Source organism: Salmo salar, chromosome 22 (genome assembly GCF_965601325.2).
Source record: "Salmo salar chromosome 22, fSalSal1, whole genome shotgun sequence".
Taxonomy (NCBI): domain Eukaryota; kingdom Metazoa; phylum Chordata; class Actinopteri; order Salmoniformes; family Salmonidae; genus Salmo; species Salmo salar.
The window spans coordinates 28,875,900-28,890,495 of record NC_138312.1 but is presented as its reverse complement, the minus strand read 5'-3'; positions in this window follow the sequence as shown (position 1 = coordinate 28,890,495).

Genomic DNA, 14,596 nt, shown 5'->3' with positions numbered 1-14,596 from the left:
CTTCAGGCTCTGATCAGGCCCTACACCTAAACAAGGGCACTGCGTTCATCCACCACTGGCCTGCTGGCCCCCCTACCTCTGAGGAAGCACAGTTCCCGCTCAGCCCAGTCAAAACTGTTCGCTGCTCTGGCACCCCAATGGTGGAACAAGCTCCCTCACGACGCCAGGACAGCGGAGTCAATCACCACCTTCCGGAGACACCTGAAACCCCACCTCTTTAAGGAATACCTAGGATAGGATAAAGTAATCCTTCTAACCCCCCCCCCCCCCCTTCAAATATTTAGATGCACTATTGTAAAGTGGTTGTTCCACTGGATATCATAAGGTGAATGCACCATTTTGTAAGTCGCTCTGGATAAGAGCGTCTGCTAAATGACTTAAATGTAAATGTAAATGTAAGACTCAATGCTCTAATCGCTGGCAAAGGTGTTTCAACAAATTACTGAGTAAAGGGTCTGAATACTTATGTTAATGTGTTAACCTGTTTTTGCTTTGTCTTTATGGGGTGTTGTGTGTAGATTGATGAGGAAAAATAATATTGAATCAATTTTAGAATAAGGCTGTAACGTAACAATATGTGGAAAAAGTCAAGGGGTCTGAATACTTTCCGAAGGCACTGTATAGACAATCCTGAATAAATCATGATGAGTGAGAAAGTTATAGACGCACAAATGTCATACCGCATCAAAAATGCTATCCTCCCCTGTTATTGTAATGGTGATAGGTTAGCATGTCTTGGGGGTATGATATTTGTGCGTGTAACTTTCTCACTGATTATCATTCTCAATTCATTCAGGATTATCCATAATCATGGTAGCATCCACATTAATGTAGAAGTGTTTAGAAAAATATGATATTCTTATTTACAATAAATGTGACTCCAAAATGACAATATATTATTTACCATTCATTTCTTCTGGGCACAAAATAATCTGAAACAACCAAAAACAAACAGCAAATGCATCCAACAAATGTGTGGAGTCACAAGCTTGATGTAGTCATTGTGTGCTATGAATGTGGGACCAAATACTTAATTTTTTACTACCTTTAATACACATACAAGTGAATTTGGCCCAATACTTTTGATCCCCTAAAATGGGCGGGGGACTATTTACAAAAGTGCTCTAATTTCTAAACGGTTCACCCAATTTGGATAAAAATACTCCCTCAAATTAAGCTGACAGTCTGCACTTAAACTTCATTGTCATTGTTTGATTTCAAATCTAAACTTGGACTATCGAGCCAAAAGAATAAAAAAAATCCTTCAGTGTCCCAATAATTATGGAGGGCACTGTAATTCATATAGGCCTAATAGGTCTGTAGAGCTGTTTTTACTTGCGCACACTATAGCTGGATTGCCCTGTCCTGCCCCTAGGGATCCACCACCCTGCAGCGCCCCAACTCAGCACACCCCACTCAGCTTTAGGATCTTAGTGAAATATTCATTACTGGATTCAGGTGTATTAGGCCAAGGCCAGAGTGACAACAAACAGTATGGCAGACTCCCAAGGCCAGGACCGAGTAGCCCAGCAGCTAGGGATTGCCTAAATAGGCATCACCCCTGATGTGGGCATGTTTTCAAAACAGACTCCTTTTGTTGTACAGTATTCCATATAAGGCATCCAGACCAGTGGAGGCTGCTGAGGGGAGAACGGCTCATAAAAATGCCTGGAATGGAGTAAATGGAATGGCATCAAGCACATGGAAACCATGTATTTAATACTGTTCCACCTATTTCACTCCAGCCATTACCAAGAGCCCGTCCTCCCCAAATAAGGTGCCACCAACCTCCTGTAAATGCTAGGTTACACAGTTTCTTCTGATAAGTCTCCAGCATCAACATTTCCAAGCAAACACAAATAGGAAGAAGGGAGAATCTGTAGACATGCTGCGATAAAATAACATATAACATGTGTAACATACTCTACCAGAATTCAGCCAGCCTTCAAAAGAGCATAACATATGCAAATATGTCCCCTTTTGTGTTTTACACCTCCTGCAGAGGAATTACATTTCTGAGTCCATAATATTCATATCTTCTACGGATGGTCTTAAACTGCAGTAATTTATGTCTGAGATTATATGAACATAACTGGGCATTCAAACATATCTGTATCCATTCATTATCATCAATAGTCTCCCAGGTCTTCATCACATTTTTGTTTTACATGTTTTGTGTCATTGGGAAAAGCCTCTATCAACCCTTGATACAGTTTGGAAATCAACTTTTGTCAGACTGCCTTAAAACAGTTTCAATCTTTGAAGCTTCTGGCTTGTCCAGTGTTTTCTGCACAGAGAGAATAAAGTGTTGCTCCTGCAAAAGTTCACCTCAGCGTCGTCACAGACTGGTCTTTCCTGGTTGCCTGGCCCTGCTGTGATCTCTATCACCATCTGATCCTGCTCAGATGAGGCATGACAAAGAATTTCCTTGGTGTACATTTATACTAGCTAACGTTATCCAACTTTTGGCTAGCTCTAATGGTACATCAACAGGCTAAAATTAGTCAAGTTCATTTACTTCTGTTGAAACAGGACAAAACATTTCCATACACACAGTTGTTAGATACTGCTACCTGACATATAGCTAGAGGCTAGAGCTAAACTGGCTGTGGTAGCTACTAGCTAGCAAACTAGTTAATTCACTTCAGACAGAACTTCAGTCGAGAGGGTGTAAAACATGTAACGCATTAGCTAATGCTACATGTCAGTTACACTACTAACTCAGCACTGGGAATATTTTTTTTTCTTCTGTTATGTCAAACAGCAGTTACCTTGCCAGCTACATCAGTCAAATAAAAGTAGCCAGTTTTTGTTCTGCTTGCTTTTGCAAGTCAGAGAAAAGCACAACACACACAGACAACAGCTGCCATCCGCATGGTCTGCACAACGCATCACCGGGGGCAAACTACCTGCCCTCCAGGACACCTACAACACCCGATGTCACAGGAAGGCCAAAAAGATCATCAAGGACAACAACCACCCGAACCACTACCTGTTCACTCCGCTACCATCCAGAAGGTGAGGTCAGTACAGGTGCATCAAAGCTGGGACCGAGAGAGCGAAAAACAGATTCTATCTCAAGGCCATCAAATCAAATCAAATTCAATTAGTCACATTTCTTGTTACTTTTATTTCTTATTCTTATCCGTATTTATTTTAACTGCTTGTTGGTTAGGTAAGGATTTCACTGTAAGGACTACACCTGTTGTATTCGGCGCATGTGACTAATACAGCAGCGCCAAATACAACCTTACAGTGAAATGCTTACTTACCAGCCCCTAACCAATAAATGCAGTTTAAAAGAATACGGATAAGAATAAGAAATAAAAGTAACAGGTAATTTAAGAGAATCAGACTGTTAAACAGCCATCACTAGTGTAACCGATGTGAAATGGCTAGTTAGTTAGCGGTGGTGCACGCTAGTAGCATTTCAATCGGTGACGTCACTCGCTCTGAGACTTGAAGTAGGGTTTCCCCTTGCATCGCAAGGGCCGTGGCTTTTGTGGCGCGATGGGTAACGATGCTTCGTGGGTGTCAGTTGTTGATGTGTGCAAGGGTCCCTGGTTCGAGCCCAGGTTGGGGCGAAGAGAGGGACGGAACCTACACCGTTACACTAGCACAGAGAGGCTGCTGTCTACATACAAACTTGAAATCATTGGCCACTTTAATACTGCCCTACCAAGCAAAAAGGCAGTAACTGCTCATTTGGTCAAAAATGAATACATGCTTGATCATGTGGACAAGTATCCTGCCTCTATTGTATTGTGTTTTGGAGAAAATGGGGGTCATGTTAGCAGTAACTGCATAAAGTTAGTGTGAAACTAAGGTAAATAAAATACATTTTTCTCAGTTCCACACTATGAGCAGTTACTGCCTTTTTGCTTGGTAGGGCAGAATAAATGGAACACTAGTCACTTTAATAATGACTCTTTAATAATGTTTACATGTATTGCATTACTCATCTCATACGTATATACTGTATTCTATACTATCTATTGCATCTTAGCTTATGCCGCTCTGTCATTGCTCATCCATATATTTATATTTATATATTCTTATTCCATTCCATTCCTTATTCCATTAGGTATTTGTTGTGGAATTGTTAGATATTACTTGTTAGATATTGCTGCACTGTCGGAACTAGAAGCACAAGCATTTCGCTACACTCGCAATAACATCTGCTAACCATGTGTATGTTACCAATAAAATTTGATTTGATTTTGATTTGAATAAATACTTTTTTTCTGTTAAATCAAACAGCAGTTATCTTGCCAGATACATCAGTCAAATAATGAGTAGCCAGTTTTTTCACTGCTTGCTTTTACAAATCAGAGAAAAGCACAACACATACAGACAATAGCTGCCTCTGACCGTGTGGTCCAAGATCCAGCCGGCTGATACCGCCAAACAGCCTACCCGACTGCTCTGAGGTGGCGCATGGTCCTAAAGCACACAGATGCCGCTTTTTTTTATCACAGTGAAGTGATAAAACTGGGTGGTGGAACAAAATACAATTTCAGAATGTGGTGGGGTCATGTCCCCCTTGTCCCCAGTGAAGTTGTGCCCCTGCACATGACAGCTTTGTGAAAAAGCACTTTATATCAGAGTTGTCTTGAGATGACTATGCATATTTATGACATGAGGCTAGTAGTAAGCATCTCTCTCCATCGAACGCAAGTGGTTGACGTCAACAACCACATCAAATATTTGAAATTGTATTACAATAATTAGAGGTAGCCTATCGACCATTCCAAAGAGAAAAATAGGTAGGAGCTTGACAGCCCACCGTGCTGCTTTGTGGACAACGGCTCCCATTGTTAGGGCGGAGAGACAAGTATCTTGTCAATATACCTATGATCTTTGAGGGGGTGTGGCAAATTTCAAAACTCTTCCCCGAAAGACCGCTTAACTGTGGAGGAGGATGAAACCAAGATTTGGAGGGGGCGGAGGATGGACTTTTGTCTAAAATTGAGAAAATGCCCTAGTTCCCGGCGTATTGCTCTCACCTATCCAGTCTTTTCAGATCTGTGAAGGGAAGTGAACAAGAGTCATTCCAGTTACCAAAAACCCGCACATCTTTAAAGGCCCAGTGCCGTCAAAAACGTGATTTTCCTGTGGTTTATATATATTTCCACTATGAGGTTGGTATAATAGTGTGAAATTGTGAAAATGATGATAATGGAGCATCTATTAGCAACATGGTGACATTCAACCATACATGTTTCAACCGGAATATAGCGAAGAGGATTCAAAACAAAGAGATTTAGCTAACATTAGAAGCTCAGCTACAGCTGCTGCCAGCACCAAGAGGGCAGATGACAAATATGTCATGAATGGAGTTGGGTAGTTAGTTAGCCTGGCACCTGCTAACTTGTTCGCAAACATGTGCAACATCAGCAACTGTAACTAATTTTACTAGCTAGCTATTCAACATAATTGACGAGGGCTGACATTGATTATGACCGTGGACGAATTTCAATCTCACTCAATTATAGGCATGACGCAAGATAGGATTCCCAACAGATGTAAACAACAAGTATGGCATACCTTTTTTTGCCATAAAGTAATCCAACAATATGTGCACCGCCATCGTGTCTATTTCAAGTCTTCTCACTCATTGATTGAGACAGGTCTCTGTCATCATGACATGCAGCACTTTGGGGTGGACACCCACCTGTCTCGATCAATGAGAGAAGACTTGAAATAGACAAGATGTCAGCAAAGATCTTTGGGTAAATCAAATGATCTGGTGTAACAATCAGTACCTACAGTTCTCTGCACTTGTGTGTCTCTACACCTGAGACACAATCGGACACACTGAACTACACTTTTCACATTACACTAAACAAAAATATAAACTCAACATGTAAAGTGTTGGTCCCATGTTTCATGAGCTGAAATAAAAGAACTCAGAAATGTTCCTTATGTTCAAAAAGCTAATTTCTCTCAAATTTGGTTTACATTACTGTTAGTGAACATTTCTCCTTTGCGATGATAATCCATCCACCGGACAGGTGTGGCATATCAAGATGCAGATTAAACAGCATGATCATTACACAGGTGCACCTTTTGGGGACAATAAAAGTCCACTCTAAAATGTGCAGTTTTGTCATACAACACAACGCCACAGATGTCTTAAGTTTTGAGGGAGTGTGCAATTTGCATGCGAACTGCAGGAATGTCCACCAGAGCTGTTGCCAGAGAATGTAACATTAATTTCTCTACCAATAGCCGCCTCCAACGTCGTTTTAGAGAATTTGGCAGTACGTCCAACTGGCCTCACAACCGCAGACCATGTGTATGGCGTTGTGTGAGCGTACGGTTTGCTTATGTCAACGTTGTGGAAAGAGTGCCCTATGTTGGCGGTGGGGTTATGGTATGGGCAGGCATACGCTACGGACAATGAACACAATTGTATTTTATCGGTGGCAATTTGAATGCACAGAAATACTGTGACGAGATCCTGAGACCCATTGCGAGGCCCATTTTTTTAAAGATATCTGTGACTAACAGATGCCTATCTGTATACTCAGTCATGTGAAATCCATAGATTAGGGCCATGTTGAATACCCAGTTCTCTTGAGTTAACATTAAATAATGTACACTTCCCTGTATTTTAGAATTTGATAAACAAACATTCCTTGGATATCAGAATGTATAGCATCTGTTTGATGCTACAGAACCCTGTACAGCTTACATAAATATATTCTGTGAATAGTGTAGACAAATGTTTAAGATTGACATAAAAGATCCATATTTATTTTATGGTGGTCCTAAATCATGGCTATCCAATCCTGTTCCTGGAGAGCTACCGTCCTGTAGGTTTTCACTCCAACCCAAAGCTAGCACACCAGATTCTAATTATTAGCAAGTTAGTTACAACTGGCGTTGGAGTGAAAACCCACAGGAGGGTAGCTCTCCGGGAACAGGATTGGAGAGCCCTGTTCTACAACAGGAGGTTGATGGCACCTTAATTGGGGAGGACGGGCTCATGGTAATGGCTGGAGCGGAATTTGTGGAATTGTATCTAATACATCAAAAACATTGTTTCCATGTGTTTGATTCCATTCCATTCGCTCCGGACATTATTATGAGCCGTTCTCCAGTTAGCCGCCTCCTGTGTGCTCTACATGGTCTTATGCTAAGCCATACTGGCTGCGTTTACACAGGCAGCCCAATTCTGATATTTTTTCAACTAATTGGTCTTAATAGTCAAATCAAATTTTATTAGTCACATGCGCCGAATACAACAGGTGTAGACCTTACAGTGAAATGCTTACTTACGAGCCTCTAACCAACTGCAGTTAAAAAAATATGGATAAGAATAAGAGATAAAAGTAACAAGTAATTAAAGAGCAGCAGTAAAAAATAATACATACAGTGGGCTGCCGGTACAGAGTCAATGTGCGGGAGCACCGGTTAGTTGAGGTAGTATGTACATGTAGGTAGACTTATTAAAGTGACTATGCATAGATGACAACATAGAGTGGCAGTGGTGTGGAGGGGAGGGGCAATGCAAATAGTCTGGGTAGCCATTTGACTAGATGTTCAAGAGTCTTATGGCTTGGTGGTAGAAGCTGTTCAGAAGCATCTTGGATCTAGACTTGGCGCTCCGGTACCGCTTGCCATGCGGCAGCAGAGAGAACAGTCTATGACTAGGGTGGCTGGAGTCTTTGACAATTTTTAGGGCCTTCCTCTGACACCGCCTGGTATAGAGGTCCTGGATGGCAGGAAGCTTGGCCCCAGTGAAGTACTGGGCTGTACGCACTACCCTCTGTAGTGCCTTGCGGTCGGAGGCCGAGCAGTTGCCATACCAGGCAGTGATGCAACCAGTCAGGATGCTCTTGATGGTGCAGCTGTAGAACTTTTTGAGGATCTGAGGACCCATGCCATATCTTTTCAGTCTCCTGAGGGGGGATAGGTTTTGTCGTGCCCGCTTCACTACTGTCTTGGTGTGCTTTGACCATGTTAGTTTGTTGGTGATGTGGACACCAAGGAATCTGAAGCTCTTAACCTGCTCCACTGCAGCCCCGTTGATGAGAATGGAGGCGTGCTTGGTCCTCTTTTTCCTGTAGTCCACAATCATCTCCTTTGTCTTGATCACGTTGAGGGAGAGGTTGTTGTCCTGGCACCACACGGCCAGGTCTCTGACCTCCTCCCTATAGGCTGTCTCGTTGTTGTCGGTGATCAGGCCTACCACTGTTGTGTCAACGGCAAATTGAATGATGGTGTTGGAGTCGTGCCTGGCCGTGCAGTCATGAGTGAACAGGGAGTACAGGAGGGGGCTGAGCACGTTCCCCTGAGGGACCCCTGTGTTGAGGATCAGCGTGGCGGATGTGTTGTTTCCTACCCTTACCACCTGGGGGTGGCCCGTCAGGAAGTCCCGGATCCAGTTGCAGAGGGAGGTGTTTAGTCCCAGGGTCCTTAGCTTATTGATAAGCTTTGAGGACACTATGGTGTTGAACTCTGAGCTGCAGTCAATTAATAGCATTCTCACATAGGTTTTTCCTTTTGTCCAGGTGGGAAAGGGCAGTATGGAGTGCAATAGAGACTGCATCAATTATGGATCTGTTTGGGCGGTATGCAAATTGGAGTGGGTCTAGGGTTTCTGGGATGATGGTGTTGATGTGAACCATGACCAGCCTTTCAAGTACTTCATGGCTACAGATGTGAGTGCTATGGGTCGCTAGTCATTTAGGCAGGTTACCTTAGTGTTCTTGGTTACAGGCACTATGGTGGTCGGCTTAAAACATGTTGGTATTACAGACTCGGACAGGGAGAGGTTGAAAATGTCAGTGAAGACACTTACTAGTTGGTCAGCGCATGCTCGCAGTACATGTCCTGGTAATCCGCCTGGTCCTGCGGCCTTGTGAATGTTGACCTGTCTAAAGGTCTTACTCAAATCGGCTGCGGAGAGCGTGATCACAGTCTTCCAGTACAGCTGGTGCTCTCATGCATGTTTCAGTGTTATTTGCCTCGGAGCGAGCATAGAAGTAGTTTAGCTCGTCTGGTAGGCTCGTGTCACTGAGCAGCTCTCGGCTGTGCTTCCCTTTGTAGTCTGTAGTGGTTTGCAAGCCCTGCCACATCCGACGAGCGTCGAGGACATCTACAGTATTAGGCAATTAGTATTAGGCAATACTGCCTTCTCCTCTTGTGCACCAGAGGCGTGGAATAGCCTACAATCCATGCTTCATCTAGATATGTTAAGTGCCACTGAATGAATTAAACATTTTGATGGGAGACTGTTACAGAGGAGTGTAAATGTTTTTTTTTATGTTGTTGTATTGTATTTGTTATGTATTTATATTCTAGTTTTGTGCCTTTAGGGCACCTGTAACCCCCCCTTGCTTACCTACGTTGAAATGCTTGGAATGTTCTTCCTGTGAAACGCATTAAACAATGCCCACATTAATTTCTACTCCCGTCTCATGTCCTGTCCTTATATTAGTTGTATAAGTAATACAGTGTGCTATACAACAGTATTGTTGTATGCTTTAATTCTGATCACTCCCAGACAGTCTTAGCTAAATTCTTGCTTGAGAAAAGGCTCTCTGCTAAGAAGCTATTTGTTTCGTTTTTACCATTTGAATCGAAAACATTCACAGTTAGGTACTTACTTAATTCTTACCCAGAAATAATTTGATATTGAGATAAAAATGGCTGCATGGACCTTTAAGCGAAGCATACCACCCTGCGTCCCACTGCTAGCTTGCCTCTGAATCTAAGTAGGTTTGGTCCTGGATGGGAGACCAGATGCTGCTGGAAGTGGTGTTGGAGGACCCGTTCTGTCTAAAAAAAATATCATAATGCCCCAGGGCAGTGATTAGGGACATTGCCATGGGTAGGGTGCCATCTTTCGGATGGTGCGTTAAATGGGTACCCTGACTCTCTGTGGTCACTAAAGAGCCCAAGGCACTTATCGTAAGAGTTTGGGTGCCCTGGCTAAATTCCCAATCTGGCCTTCATAACATTATGGACACTTAATAATCCTCAGCTTCCAATGGCTCATTCCTCTCCCCTCCTCTCTCCTGTAACTATTCCCCAGGTCGTTGCAGTAAATGTGTTCTCAGTCAACTTACCTGGTAAAATAAATAAAAAATAAATAATAAGATATTTTAAAATGTTCTATTCCTGATGAGGGAGGATAATGAAAGTTCACAGAATTAACAAGTAAAGGTAGACCTACCAATTAGTTAAAATGTTTTCACTGATATCAATTTGGTTCATGGATTATTAAGTGATTTAAACTTGTAATGCTGTTTTCAAATCTAATCTACACTATACAGTATATACAAAAGTATGTGGACACCTCTTCAAATTAGTGGATTCAGTTATTTCAGCCACACCGTTGCTGACAGGTGTATAAAATCGAGCACACCGCCATGCAATCTCCATAGACAAACATTTGCTGTAGAATGGCCTTACTGAAGAGCTCTGTGACTTTCAATGTGGCACCGTCATAGGATTCCACCTGTCCAACAAGTTTCTTCTTTGCCCTGCTAGAGCTGCCCCGGTCAACTGTAACTGCTGTTATTGTAAAGTGGAAACGTCTAGGTGCAACAACGGCTCAGCTGTGAAGTGGTAGGCCACACAAGCTCACCGAACAGGACCTCCGAGTGCTGAAGCGCGTGTCCTCGGTTGCAACACTCACTACCGAGTTCCGAACTGCCTCTGGAAGCAATGTCAGCACAATCACTGTTCGTCAGGAGCTTCATGAAATGGGTTTCGATGGCTGAAGAGCACACACAAGCATAAGATCACCATGCGCAATGCCAAGCGTCGGCTGGAGTGGTGTGAAGCTCGCCGCCATTGGACTCTGGAACAGTGGAAACGCATTCCCTGGAGTGATGAATCATGCTTCACGATCTGGCAGTTCGACGGCCGAATCTGGGTTTGGCGGATGCCAGGAGAACGCCACCTGCCACAATGCATAGTGCCAACCGTAAGGTTTGGTGGAGGACGGATAATGGTCTGGGGCTGTTGTTCATGGTTCGGGCTAGGCCCCTTAGTTCCAGTGAAGGGAAATCTTAACTCTAAAGCATACAGTGACGTTCTAGACGATTATGTGCTTCTAACATTGTGGCAACAGTTTAGGGAAAGCCCTTTCCTGTTTCAGCATGACAATGCCCCGTGCACAAAGCGAGGCCCAGACAGAAATGGTTTGGGATTAATTGGAACACCGAATGCGAGCAAGGCCTAATCACCCAACATCAGTGCCCAACCTCACTAATGCTCTTGTGGCTGAATGGAAGTAAGTCCCAGCAGCAATGGTACAACATCTAGTGGATAGACTTCCCAGAAGAGTGGAGGCTGTTATAGCAGCAAAAGGGGGACCAACTCCATATTATTGCCCATGATTTTGGAATGATATGAATGAAATGTGATGAGATGAGATGTTCGACGAGCAGTGTCCACATACACTACATGACCAAAAGTATCTGGAACAGAATTACTGCAATTGAATTGGGTACAACGGAAAAACATAGTAGTCACAAACCACAGTACTGGGTCACCTGTTACTGTCCTCCTTTCCACTGGCATACAGTACAGTTATGTTCAGTTTATAACTGTTTACTTTCTCTTTCTTCTGTGGTCTGGTGGTCAAAGTAAAAGTGTGAAAGCAGTCTGGACAACCCCTCTCTCTCTTTCCTTCTCTCTCTTTGCCCCTCTCTCACTCTCTTCTCTCTGTCCAGTTAATGTCACCTCTCCCGGCTCTTACTGACACTTCTCCATGATCCCTCTCTTCCCATGTACTATAACCAGCATCCTCACCCACTGAGCACCAACGTCCATGATTATTGAAAAGTATTTACATTTTGGTCAGTCCGCCCTGGCCGTGATTTCGACGTCCACAGACGTTCATTTTGGTCCGGTTCAGACTGGCCTTGATTTGGCCCTAACATAGATGTCCAGAACCAAATCTGAACCAATCATAGACATCTATGTTTCACAGGTTTGGACAGCACAGTACAGTGGAGGATAGTTAATTCAGAGCAAATATATAACCAAGCTTTTGGAAAACGTCACGTGGTTGGATAAAAAACGAAGGGAGATTTTACTGTAATTCTGATACCAAACTTTGCATCTGCACAGTTCTTCAAGTAAATGCGTTTTTGTTAAAATAATATATATTTGAAATTGTTGTAAGCATAATTCCTTTCCATGGAATTGCCCTGTAGTTCAAGAATAAAGATTCACAATTATTGGACCTGTGGCTGTAGGTCAGGGTGTTGCACACATTCCATTGAGAGCCATAGATGACATCGGAACAACTAGAAGTGGCTTACTCTCCTTGTCTCCTCTTCTTTTTCTGCATAAGATAGATAAAAAGCAACATGGTGGACTCTGATTGGTTAGAGACGATCCAATCGCTGATGACTTTGTTTTTTACAACACCCCTCATTTTGACGTCCCCTCAAACGACTTCAAAAGATGGCAGTCTCAGAGTGAAGTATGTAGTGAATGATACAGTGGCGAAAGTATTCACCCCCTTGGCCTTTTTCCTACTTTGTTGCCTTACAACCTGGAATTAAAATAGTTTTTTGGTGGTTTGTATTATTTGATTTACATAACATGCCTACCACTTTGAAGATGCAAAATATTTTTTATTGTGAAACAAGACAAAAAAACTGAAAACTTGAGCGTGCATAACTATTCACCCCCTCAATGTCAATACTTTGTAGAGCCACCTTTTGCAGCAATTACAGCTGCAGGTCTCTTGGGGTATGTCTCTATAAGCTTGGCACATCTAGCCACTGGAATTTTTGCCCATTCTTCTTCAAGGCAAAACTGCTCCAGCTCCTTCAAGTTGGATTGGTTCCGCTGGTGTAAAGCAATCTTCAAGTCATACCACAGATTCTCGATTGGATTGAGGTCTGGGCTTTGACTAGGCCATTCCAAGACATTTAAATGTTTCCCCTTAAACCACTCGGGTGTTGCTTTAGCAGTACGCTTAGGGTCATTGTCCTGCTGGAAAGTGAACCACCGTCCCAGTCCCAAATCTCTGGAAGACAAACAGGTTTCCCTCAAGAATTTCCCTGTATTTAGCACCATCCATCATTCCTTCAATTCTGACCAGTTTCCCAGTCCCTACTGATGAAAAACATCCCCACAGCATGATGCTGCCACCACCATGCTTCACTGTGAGGATGGTGTTCTCGGGGTGTTGAGAGGTGTTGGGTTTGCGCCAGACATAGCGCTTTCCTTGATGGCCAAAAAGCTCAATTTTAGTCTCATCTGACCAGAGTACCTTCTTCCACATGTTTGTGGAGTCTCCCACATGCCTTTTTGCGAACACCAAACGTGTTTGCTTATTTTGTTATTTAAGAAATGGCTTTTTTCTTGCCACTCTTCCGTAAAGCCCAGCTCTGTGGAGTGTATGGCTTAAGGTGGTCCTATGGACAGATACTCCAATCTCCGCTGTGGAGCTTTGCAACTCCTTCAGGGTTGTCTTTGGTCTCTTTGTTGCCTCTCTGATTAATGCCCTCCTTGGCTGGTTCGTGAGTTTTGGTGGGCAGGCCTGTCTTGGCAGGTTTGTTGTGGTGCCATATTCTTTCAATTTTTTAATAATGGATTTAATGGTGCTCCGTGGGATGTTCAAAGTTTCGGATATTGTTTTATAACCTAACACTGATCTGTACTTCTCCACAACTTTGTCCCTGACCTGTTTGGAGAGCTCCTTGGTCTTCATAGTGCCGGTTGCTTAGTGGTGCCGGTTGCTTAGTGGTGCCGGTTGCTTAGTGGTGTTGCAGACTCTGGGGCCTTTCAGAGCAGGTGTATATATACTGAGATCATGTGACAGATCATGTTACACTTAGATTGCACACAGGTGGACTTTATTTATCTAATTATGTGACTTCTGAAGGTAATTGGTTGCACCAGATCTTATTTAGGGGCTTCATAGCAAAGGGGGTGAATACATATGCACGCACCACTTTTACATTAAAAAAAAAATGTTATTATTTGAAACAAGTTTTTTTTTTTTATTTCACTTCACCAATTTGGACTATTTTGTGTATGTCCATTACATGAAATCCAAATAAAAATCTATTTAAATGACAGGTTGTAATGCAACAAAATAGGAAAAACGCCAAGGGGGATGAATACTTTTGCAAGGCACTGTAGAGCAGCGGGTGAAATAATTCAGTTTAAGTCGTCAGGCAAGCTGAATGAACGTAGTCTATGGTATCTTTTCATTTATGTTGTGGTGGTGTTCTTCAGATTGTCCTGGATTTCACATGAAGTTTGCAATGGAGAAGGGTTACTACCGGATGCTGGTCTATGAATGGTAAAATACAGTATATGTATATATAAAATATCTCATCACACTGTTGTTTGCAGCCACAGGTGACTTCATGCTTCATTTCACAGGTTAGTGTTTCCCCCTGTAATGGTTGAGGTTTAGATTGGGGAGGGAGGGTAGCCCAACTGATCCTAGATCTGTACCTAACAGCTATTTCTACTCTGTGTGAGTTCTAGACCCATCTTAGTAAAAAGATACAGTCCATCTATAGCTCTCCACAACCCTCTCAGAATTTGAAAAGGTGAATAATTTGTCAACAAATTTGATATACTCCAAACAGTGATTCAATGTTTT